General features: G+C 37.2%; 2 non-coding genes across 2 annotated transcripts; both read right to left on the bottom strand.

Annotated features, from left to right (window-relative positions):
• Positions 1–1,255: 1,255 nt before the first annotated feature.
• Positions 1,256–1,362, bottom strand: LOC122092503. The gene has a single exon (XR_006144165.1). It is a non-coding gene; the product is annotated as a small nucleolar RNA R71 (small nucleolar RNA).
• Positions 1,363–9,355: 7,993 nt separating this feature from the next.
• Positions 9,356–9,462, bottom strand: LOC122092494. The gene has a single exon (XR_006144157.1). It is a non-coding gene; the product is annotated as a small nucleolar RNA R71 (small nucleolar RNA).
• Between the last annotated feature and the right edge of the window lie 2,446 nt (positions 9,463–11,908).

Genomic DNA, 11,908 nt, shown 5'->3' with positions numbered 1-11,908 from the left:
AAGAGTGACTCTCTGGTCAAGTAGGGAAGCTCATATTATGATGCATCCCTCGGACTAAGTAGAGAAACCTACTTGTGAGTCTCTCTCTAGCTTTCTCCCCTTTCTTTATTTTATTTTTACTTCAGTATTTTTTTTCTTTATTTTTAATTGCGTGGGTTGTTTATTTTCAGTTATTTATTTATTTAATTTTAATTGCGTGGCTTGTGTCTTTAAATTCTTAGATGACGAATGGTTAGGACATTATTTTAGATACATATGTTTAAGACGGTAGTTAGAATTAGATCACAACCATTAATAGGTTCACTTTCGCATTATTAAAAGAAAAAAAATAAAGTGGCTGCTCTCCCTGAGTTCGTCCCATAGCTACACTGATCCATATCCTTGCGGTTACATTTGAAATCTCAAACAAGTTTTTGGCGCCGTTGCCGGGGAGATAGTTCCATGTTATTTTTCGCTTTCTTTTGGTAAATCAGAGTGTTTTGTTTGCTTTGTTTTGTTTTTCCTTTTCTTTTATTGAATTCCTAAGAAGAACAACTTGCAATAATAGTTATATCGTTGGAGGTCGCCATGCCTCACAGTATGACAAAGACAGGTTTCGCCCTATAGCAATACCTCAGGAATTGACCTGAGCAACCCCGGATCCCTGCCGGTAAGCTCCCAAAAAGCCAAAAATAAAAAATAAAAAAAATCAAAAAATCATTAAAAAAAAATTTTTGCTATCCATTCTTTTGTGCTTGTCTTACTTTAGTTGTGGGTAGTTTTCTATTGCATGAGTGTTAAGTGGGTACGTAATACTAAGAATTTGTTAGAAAGAAGAGATCAAACAAGTAGTGACCCTATACGTTTTCTCTCTTTAAAACACTTCAATATGGGAGACCAATAGCAAAACCCTTCACCTAAATCTTTGAAAGATAGGTTCTACCCTGCTAGAACAGCCCAACCTTCCAGCATAGTTCTACCACAAGCCCAGGGTAATAATTTTGAACTCAAATCTCAATACATCATTAGGTTGCCCCACTTCCATGGGTTGACCTCTGAGGATGCATACCTATTTCTAAGAGAATTTGAAGAGGTATGTGTTCTAATTAAGATCCAACAGCTTTCTGATGATGTTGTTAAGCTTAGGTTTATCACTTTTGCATTGAAAGACCAAGCTAAGAAGTGGTTGCATGGGTTACCCACAAATTCCATAATCTTATAGGAATAGTTTACAGTTGTCTTCCTTGAGAAGTTTTTCCCAACTCACAAGACCAATAAGCTTAGAAGTGATATCCTTCAGTTTAGGCAAAAGCCCAGTGAGTCATTTTTCAAACTTATGGAGAGAATCAAGGATCTGCTCCAAGAATGCCCTCACCATGGCCTAGAGCTATGACATTTTTGTCAAATAATTTATGAGGGTATTGTTTACCCAACTAAACAAATGATAAAGTTTATGTGCCCTGAGGGATCCACATCCTTTACAGATAAAGGAAAGGCATGGGAGTTCTTACTTGACTTAGCTGACAAAACCCGTGAGTGGGAATCAACCCAAGAGAGTGAAAGAACTATAGGAGGGAAAGGATATTTTGTGGATGGGATAGTAGCCAAGGAAGCCCATTTGGATAGCCTAATCAAGAGGATTGAGGCTATTGTTCTTAGAGAGCCATCATCAATCAATTTGGTTAAGATTTGTACTTGGTGCTAGTCCCCTGGAGATGTCATAGAAGAATACCCCGACACCTCTGGGGGCACTTCTAAAGATAGTGTTAATGCCTTATACTAGAATAATCCATATAGTAACACCTACAATCCAGGATGGAGAAATCACCCAAATTTCTCCTGGAATCAGGGCAACCAAGCAGGGCCTTCTAATTTCCATAATCAAGGTCAGCCTGGACCTCAAAGGCCTCCTTTTGCACAACAATATTTTTTCCAAAATACTTTTCCTAGGTCAAATGTAGGATCTCAGGCTAGTTTTTCTAGGGCCCCTCTCCTATCATCTTATCAGCAATTCTTTAGGTTTACCAACACTAGAGTGGCAAGTAGAATAAGTGAATTGGAAAAAAATATGACCCTCCTCATGACAAGCCATCAAAATCTTACGAGAGAACTTACCCAAATTGTCTCAATTATGCATGAGAGGGAGAAGGGAACTTTATCCAGTCAACCAGAGCCTAACCCTAGGCATCATTAGCCTGTTAGTTCATAAGGACCAACTAATGCACCACTAAATATAGTACAAGGTCAGACCCAACAAGGGCCCTCTAACCAATGTAATTTTGTTTATGCCCTTAGGAGTGGTAGAGAGTACCAATAGAGCGTTCATAAATCTTCCCCATCTATTACTCCTGTTAACTCTCCTTCAGTTGAGGACACAAGTGTGCCTCTTTTTCTAGGTTGGTCTGAAAGATTTATGTATTCACAAACGTATCACTAGTGTGCCCAAAAAGGTATTCTTGACAGGTAACATTAGTTCCATCATTACTCAGCCTATAGCAGCTAAGTATAAGGATCCAGGGAGCCCTACCATATCTTGTGTCATAGGCAACACCTACATTGAGCATGCCTTACTTGACCTTGGCGCAAGTGTGAATCTTTTACCTTACCATGTGTACAAGCAACTAGGATTGGAAGAATTAAAAGCCACTGGAACTACTCTTCAATTGGCAGATAGATCTGTTAAGATTCCTAAAGGGATGGTTGAGGATGTCTTACTAAAGGTGGGGGAATTTATTTTCCCTATTGATTTCATTGCGTTAGATACCAAGCCCTTCTCAATCAAGGATGAGATCCTAATAATTCTAGGAAGACCATTCTTAACTACCAGTAATAAATTAATCAACTGTCGAAATGGTTTCCTAAGATTATCTTTTGGTAACCAAACTATTGAGTTTAACATGTTTAGGATAGGTAAGCAACCATATATGGAAGAAGATATCAATATGCTTGAGGATTTTCTGTATTTTTTTGATGATTTAGTTACAAACTTTAATATTGATTTTGATTCAGAATTCTAAGAGTGTATGGATGAGTTGGATAATAATAGTGAAAATTTCTTTTCTAAAGTCTTGAGTCTTCACACACCTGTGGAGCCCTTAGGACCCCTTTCCAATTCCATTCCCAAACCTTCCATAGTTGAGTCCCTAAGCTAGATCTTAAGGAGTTGCCATATAATTTGAGGTATGCTTTCCTAGTGCCTGACCAGACTCTTCCTATAATAATTTCGTCAAATTTGACATCTAGCTAGGAAGAGGAGTTACTTAAAGTGTTAAAAGATAATAAGGAAGCCCTAAGTTGGATCATGACTGATATCAAGGGTATAAGCCCTTCTATTGTGTAACATCATATACATCTTCTGGAGGATTCCAAACCATCCACGGAACCCCAAAGAAGAGTTAACCCAGTGATGATGGAAGCCATTAAGAAAGAGATCCTAAAGTGCTTGGATCATGAAATAATTTATCCTATTTTTGATAGCCAATGGGTAAGCCTAGTTCACGTAGTGCCTAGGAAGTCTGGTGTGACTGTAGTTCTTAATGCCAATAATGAACTAATTCCAACCTATGTTCAATAAGGGTGGAGAGTGTGCATAGACTACAGGAAACTTAATGTGACAACCTGGAAGGACCACTTCCCATTGTCATTCATTGACTAGATGTTAGAGAGATTAGCTGAAGATGAATACTATTATTTTCTTGATGGATATTCTGGCTATCATCAGATCCCAATTGCTTTAGAGGACCAACATAAGACCACTTTTACGTGCCCATATGGAACATTTGCTTACAGACGTATGCCCTTTGGGCTTTATAATGCCCCTGCTACGTTCCAACGATGCATAATGAGCATCTTTTTTGATACTGTCAAAAAATCCTTAGAAGTATTTATGGATGACTTTTCAATTCATGGGAATTCCTATTCTGAATGTCTTTATCATCTTTCTCTAGTTTTGAAAATGTGTATATCTAAGAATTTGATTTTGAATTGGGAGAAATGTCATTTCATGGTTAGATCTGATATTGTTTTAGGCCATGCAATACCCAAGGAGAGAATTAAGGTAGATAGAGCCAAAGTGGATTTAATTGATAATATACCACCTCCTCAATCTGTTAAGGATGTTCGATCTTTTCTAGGACATGCGGGCTTCTACAGAAGGTTTATTAAGAACTTTAGTCAGTTAGCCTGACCTCTCACTTCATTACTTGCCAAAGATCAAACTTTTGAGTTTTCTAAAGAGTGCCTAGAATCATTCAAACAACTTAATAAGGAGTTGACTAATGCACCCATTGTTCAACTACCTATTTGGACTGAACCTTTTGAATTAATGTGTGATGATTCAGATTTTGCCATAGGAGTGATTTTGAGTCAAAGGATTAATAAGTTGCCCACTGTCATTTACGATGCTAGTAAGACCTTAAATGATGCACGACTCAATTATACAACCACTGAAAAATAATTTTTAGTGGTTATATTTACATTAAAAAAGTTTCCCTCTTACTTAGTTGGTTCACATGTGGTGGTGTATACTGATCATTCTGCTCTTAGATACTTAGTTCAAAAGAAGGATGCCAAAGCCCATCTCATTAGGTGGGTTTTACTTTTGCAAGAGTTTGATTTAGAAAGTAGGGATAAAAAAGGAGTTGAAAACCTAGTTGTAGACCATTTATCCTAACTTTCCAATTCCTTGACTCTCGATTCTCCAGTCAACGAGAACTTTCCAGATGAATAATTATTTGTAATGTCCAATGAACCATGGTTTCCTGACATTGTCAACTTCTTAGTTTCAGGTGTGACTCCGGATCACTGGTCCACCCAAGATAAGTATAGATTTCATTCCCAAGTTAAGCACTTTTTCTAGGATGATCCTTATTTGTTTAAGATATATCCAGATCAGTTTATTCGACGATGTGTTCCTGATCTTGAGCAAAATTCTATTCTCTTTCTGTCATGATCATGCATGTGGTGGACACTTTGGACCTAAGAAGACTGCCGCAAAGGTTCTCCAATAATGATTTTATTGGCCCACTCTTTTTAGAGATGCTTTTGATTTTTGCAAGGCTTGTTCTTCCTGCCAGTCTTTTGGTTGTATCAATAAGAGGAACATGATGCCCCTCAACCCTATTTTGGTTGTTGAGATCTTTGATGTATGAGGCATCAATTTTATGGGACCATTCCCTAATTCTTTTGGGAATTTGTACATACTTTTAGCCGTTGATTATGTTTTTAAATAGATAGAGGCCATACCTTGTAAAACTAATGACCACAAAGTGGTGGTCCAGTTTCTAAAAGAGAACATTTTTTCCCGCTTTGGTGCACCACGTGCAATAATTAGTGATAGGTGTACTCATTTTTATAATCGGCATTTTGAGACCCTAATGAAAAAGTATGGGATCAGCCATAAGTTATCCACCCCTTATCACCCCCAAACTAGTGGCTAAGTGGAGGTGTCTAATAGGCAGATCAAACAAATCTTGGAGAAAACTATTAATCCCAATCGTAAGGATTGGTCCCTTAGGCTCATTGATGCCTTATGGGCCCATTGGACTGCATTCAAGACTGACCTTAGCCAGTCTCCCTACCGTTTGGTGTATGGGAAAACTTGTCACTTACCAGTTGAGTTGAAGCATAAGGCCTTTTGGGTCATCAAGAAGCTAAGCTTTGATTTGTCTGATGTAGGAATACATCGTAGGCTCCAACTATCTGAGTTGGAGGAACTTAGGATTGATGTCTATAAAAGTTCTAAGATTTACAAGGAAAAGACCAAAGCTTTCCATGATAAGCACATTCTGCGAAAATCTTATACAATTGGTGATAAGGTCTTATTGTACAACTCTCGATTGCATCTTTTCCCTGGTAAGCTTAGATCCCGATGGGATGACCCATTTTTTATCCATAATGTATATCCCCATGGGGTTGTGGAGATTTTGAATCCAAGAATAGGGGTAATTTCAAAGGTTAATGGTCAACGTTTGAAACCGTTCCTTGAGTTTCCTACTACTGGTAGTGCAGAGGTCATTGATCTCCATGAACCTCTTTGCACTGATGATTAACTTTTAATCAAGTATGACCCCCTTGCATTGTCTTCATTTTTAATTCTTTTCATGCATTGAGGACATTGTATGATTTAAGTGTGGAGGAGGGAAACTAGTTTCTGCTTTTTCCACTTTGTATTATTTGTTTTTTCTTTTTGTTTTTTTAGCTTGCTAAAGAGTGAAGTCCTACTTTGGATTTTGGCTAATGATCATACCATTCGGTTGCTTGATATATGAAAATAAAAGTTTTGACTAAGGTACCTATTTTGAATGTATAAATACCTTGTTGAGAAGAAAGAAATAATCCTGTTTCTTGAGAAGGGACTTTCTTTTGAAAAATAACAAACCCTTGTTTTATGGTGTTGGACCAGATGTAAGTCTGTGGAATCCTTGTACTTTTGATTTGGAGTTGAGACATTCTTTTTAATTTGACATGAGTTGACAAATGCACAATTTTAAATGAAATGTGAAATGTGGTATAAAGAAGAATAAGAGTTGATTCTCTTGGAATAGATAGGGCATTGCGCCTCAGGAAGCGTGGTGTCTTGATCGAAATTCCAATGGAGGAAACTTCTGAAAGAACTCTAGCATCACTATCTTTGTGGGTATTAAGCGAAAAAAGGAGAAAAAAAATGTGCAAATGTCATTTATGCTTGGTAATTTGTTTTGGTAAAAAACACTCCAACACCTTAGTCATTGGTTCCCTATTTCTTCACAAGTGGTCTTACCTTAAGATAAAGATGTTTTTGGAAGAGACGAGGTGAGTTCCAAGTTAAGAAATATGCTGGTACCTGGAATTGATAAAGGGTAATAAAAGTTCAAGTGTGGGGGTCCCTTGTAAGAGAAATTATCTTTGCTCCGGATCGGTATGGGCCTTACCTTTAGCCAAGGTTTAGATTTTTTACTTTGAATTTTGGGTGTATATTCACTGCAAACACCCACGAGACACAACTCATCCACTAGGGGTCACCCAGGGGTTTAAAGGCTTATTGCACATGCTAAGTGCAACCGTGATTCCTACGAAAGTGAGTTAGGTCTTTTGTTTTTATTCCTTTTCATTTTATTTTGCTCGAGGACTAGCAAAGTCTAAGTGTGGGGAAATTCTGATGAGCACATTTATGTGTGAAATATAAGGTAGTAAAACATGCATTTTACATATTTAGAATGGAGCTACCTTAGGTTTTACTCTCTTTTTGAAGGTTTTATATTTTCAAGGCTTCAAGGACTATCGGGCGCTATATCTCCAATTTTACATGTAAAGAGGTCCTATTTCTTTCATGGTTGCGAAGAGGACGAAATTCTGAGTAAGATAGAATTGTTCAATTGCAAGTACACATTCGTTTGGTTAACCGTACAAGTGATTATTCTTTTCAGGTCAGAAAAAGAATAATAGATCAGAACTGATTCGAGATGGAAAACCAGCCCATCTGCAGTTGTTCCAAGGATATAAGGAATATTCTAAAATCCTTAGCTTCCCTCCCCCTTTCTCTATATGATAGAATTAACACAAGGGGAGGAGGTACTTCATTCTTCTTCTAGGGTTTTATTTTTTTTTTTAGTTGCTCTATCTCTTTCTCTAGTTTTCTCTTTCTCTAACTCTAGTTCTAGGTTTATCCTTTAAACACTTTTGTAAGTTCTTTTTATTCAATTAATGTAAGAACTTTTGTTTTTTATTCAGTTTTTTATTTTTATTGTTTAAGCAATTGAAGTTGTAATTTTCAAGTTCTAGTCCTAGGCTTAGTTCTAGGTGACGAGAACAAGCTATGAAGCATGTCTTTCAAGTTCAATTTATTTTTTCTTCAGATTTATTTTCTCTAATACTAGAAGTTTCATATTTGGTTTATTCCAGATCTGATTTTAGTACTGGCAGTATCTCAAATCGATCAAGTTTTCAGTTCAAGGGTTGAAGTTCAAGTATGTAGGCTCCTTCAATAGTCTTCTCCCCCCCCCCTCTCATTCCCTCTTTTGACTACCCTTTCTTTCTTAATTTAGGGTTTTTATCTCAGTCGTTACATTATTGCTATCCCTTTCCCCCAATGTTCATGGCTAGTGTATGTGTTGGTTTTGCCCCTCATAACCATAGAACAATCAATTTATTGCTTTTATTTTAATTGTCTCCCTTTTCCTTAAGCCAAGTAGAATAACCCTTGTAAGAGTGATTCTCTGGTCAAGTAGGGAGGCTCATATTATGATATCCCCTTTCTTTTACTTTATTTTTATTTCAGCATTTTTTTCCTTTATTATTTTTTTTAATTGCGTGGGATGTTTATTTTCAGTTATTTATTTATTTAATTTTAATTGCATGGCTTGCGTGTTTAAATTCTTAGATGACGAATGATTAGGACGTTATTTTAGATACATATGTTTATGACGGTAATTAGAATTATATCACAACCATTAATCAGTTCACTTTTGCATTATTAAAAGAAAAAAAAAAAGTGGTTGCTCTCCCTGTGTTTGACCCGTAGTTACACTGATCCGTACGCTTGTGATTACATTTTAAAATCTCAAACAAGTTTTTGACGCCATTGCCAGGGAGACAGTTCCACATTATTTTTCTCTTTCTTTTGGTAAATTGGAGTGCTTTGTTTGCATTGTTTTGTTTTTCCTTTTCTTTTATTGAATTCCTGAGAAGAACAACTTACAATAATAGTTGTATCGGTGGAGGTCGCCATGCCTCACAGTATGATAAAGACAGGTTTTGCCCTATAGCAGTACCTCAAGAATTGACCTGAGCAACCCCAGATCCCTACCGGTAAGCTCCCAAAAAGCCAAAAAATAATCAAAAAATAATAAAAAAAAAAGTTTTTCTATCCATTCTTTTGTGTTTGTCTTACTCTAGTTGTGGGTAGTTTTCTGTTGCATGAGTGTTAGGTGGGTACGTAGAACTAAGAATCGGTTAGAAAGAAGAGATCCAACAAGTAGTAACCCTATACGTTTGCTCTCTTTAACCCTTCAATATAGAAGACCAACAGCAAAACCCACCTAAATCTCTGAAAGATAGGTTCTACCCTGCTAGAATAGCACAACCTTCCTGCATAGTTCTACTACAAGCCCAGGGCAATAATTTTGAACTCAAATCTCAATACATCATTATGTTGTCCCACTTCCATGGGTTGACCTCTGAGGATGCATACCTATTTCTAAGGGAATTTGAAGAGGCATGTGTTCTAATTAAGATCCAATAGTTTTCTGATGATGCTGTTAAGCTTAGGTTTATCACTTTTGCATTGAAAGACCAAGCTAAGAAGTGGTTGTATGGGTTACCCAAAAATTTCATAACCTCATGGGAACAGTTCACAGTTGTTTTCCTTAAGAAGTTTTTCCCAACTCACAAGACCAATAAGCTTAAAAGTGATATCCTTCAGTTTAGACAAAAGCCTAGTGAGTCATTTTCCAAACTTATGGAGAGATTCAAGGATCTACTCCAAGAATTCCCTCACCATGGCCTAGACCTATGGTATTTTTATCAAATAATTTATGAGGGTATTGATTACCCAACTAAACAAACGATAAAGTTTATGTGCCCCTAAGGGATCCACTTTCTTTACAGATAAAGGAAAGGCATGGGAATTCTTACTTGACTTAGCTGACAAAACCTATGAGTGGCAATCAACCCAAGAGAGTGAAAGAACTATAGGAAGGAAAGGATATTTTGTGGATGGGATAGTAGCCAAGGAAGCCCATTTGGATAGCCTAATTAAGAGGATTGAGGCTATTGTTCCTAGAGAGCCATCATCAATCAATTTGGTTAAGATTTGTGCTTGGTGCCAGTCCCTTGGACATGTCGTAGAAGAATGCCCTAACACCTCTGGGGCCACTTCTAATGATAGTCTTAATGCATTATACCAGAATAATCCATATGGTAACACCTACAATCCTGGATGGAGAAATCACCCAAATTTCTCCTGGAATCAGGGCAACTAAGCAGGGCCTTCCAATTTTCATAATCAAGGTCAACCTGGACCCCAAAGGCCTCCCTTTGCATAATAATCTTTTTCCCAAAATACTTTTTTTAGGTCAAATATAGAAACTCAAGCTAGTTTTCCTAGGGCCCCTTTCCTATCATCTTATCAGCAATCCCCTGGGTTTATCAACACTGGAGAGACAAGTAGACTAAGTGACTTGGAAAAAAATATGACCCTCCTCATGACAAGCCATCAAAATCTTATGAGAGAACTTACCCAAGTTGTCTCAATTATGTGTGAGAGGGAGAAGGAAACTTTATCCAGTCAACCAGAGCCTAACCCTAGGCATCATCAGTCTGTTAGTTCACAAGGACCAACTAATGCACCACTGAATATAGTACAAGGTCAGACCCAACAAGGGCCCTCTAACCAATATAATTTTGTTTATGCTCTTAGGAGTGGTAGAGAGTACCAACAGAGCATTCATAAATCTTCCCCATCTATTACTCCTATTAACTCTCATTCAGTTGAGGACATAAGTGTGCCTCTTGTTCTAGGTTGGTCTGATGAACCTAAAGATTCTTCTGAAACTAAAGATGATTTGATTGAGGAAACAAAAAATGATTTTTCTGAAAAAGGAAAAATCTCTAATAGTCTTTATATTCCTCCTATCCCATTTCCTGATCACTTGATAAACAAAAAGAAGATTGCTTTCATGGATAAATTTTAGAAGTCTTCAAAAAGGTAGAAGTGAACATCTCTCTTTTGGATGCCATATCCCAGATCCCCACCTATACAAAGGTACTGAAAGATTTGTGTATTTACAAACGTATCACTAGTATGCCCAAAAAAGAATTATTGGCAAGTAATATTAGTTCCATAATTACTTAGCCTATAGCAGCCAAGAATAAGGATCCAGGGAGCCCTACCATATCTTGTATCATAGGTAACACCTACATTGAGCATGTCTTACATGACCTTGGTGCAAGTGTGAATCTTTTACCTTACCATGTGTGCAAGCAACTAGGATTGGGAGAATGGAAAGCCACTAGAACTACTCTTCAATTGGCAGAAATGTCTTTTAAGATTCCTAAAGGGATGGTTGAGGATGTCTTACTAAAGGTGGGAGAATTTATTTTCTTTGTTGAATTCGTTGTGTTAGATACCAAGCCCTTCTCAACCAAGGATGAGATCCTAATAATTCTAGGAAGACAATTCTTGGCTACCAGTAATGCATTAATCAACTGCCGAAATGATTTCCTGAGATTATCTTTTAGTAACCAAACTATTGAGTTTGACATGTTTAGGATAGGCAAGCAACCACATATGGAAGAAGAGATCAATATGCTTGAGGATTTTCTAGATTTTTCTGATGATTTAGTTACCAACTTTGATATTGATTTTGATTCAGAATTCCAAGAGTGTATGGATGAGTTGGATGATGATAGTAAAAATTTCTTTTCCGAAGTCTTGAGTCTTCACACACCTGTGGAGCCCTTAGGACCACTTTCCAATTTCATTTCCAAACCTTCCATTGTTGAGCCCCTAAGGTAGATCTTAAGGAGTTCCCATCTAATTTGAGGTATGCTTTCCTAGGGCCTGACCAGACTCTTCCTATAATAATTTCTTCAATTTTGACTTTTAGCTAGGAAGAGGAGTTACTTAAAGTGTTAAAAGATAAAAAGGAAGCCCTAGGTTGGACCATGGCTGATATCAAGGGTATAAGCCCTTCTATTGTGTAACATCATATACATCTTATGGAGGATTCCAAACCATCCACGGAACCCCAAAGAAAAGCTAACCCAGTGATGATGGAAGCCATTAAGAAAGAGATCCTAAAGTGCTTGGATCATAGAATAATTTATCCTATTTCTGACAGCCAATGGATAAGCCTAGTTCACATAGTGTCTAAGAAGTCTAGTGTGACTGTAGTTTCTAATGCCAATAATGAACTAATTCCAACCCATGTCCAATCAGGGTGGAGAGTGT

Source organism: Macadamia integrifolia, chromosome 10 (genome assembly GCF_013358625.1).
Source record: "Macadamia integrifolia cultivar HAES 741 chromosome 10, SCU_Mint_v3, whole genome shotgun sequence".
Classification (NCBI taxonomy): domain Eukaryota; kingdom Viridiplantae; phylum Streptophyta; class Magnoliopsida; order Proteales; family Proteaceae; genus Macadamia; species Macadamia integrifolia.
This window is presented reverse-complemented; position numbering and strand designations above follow the sequence as displayed.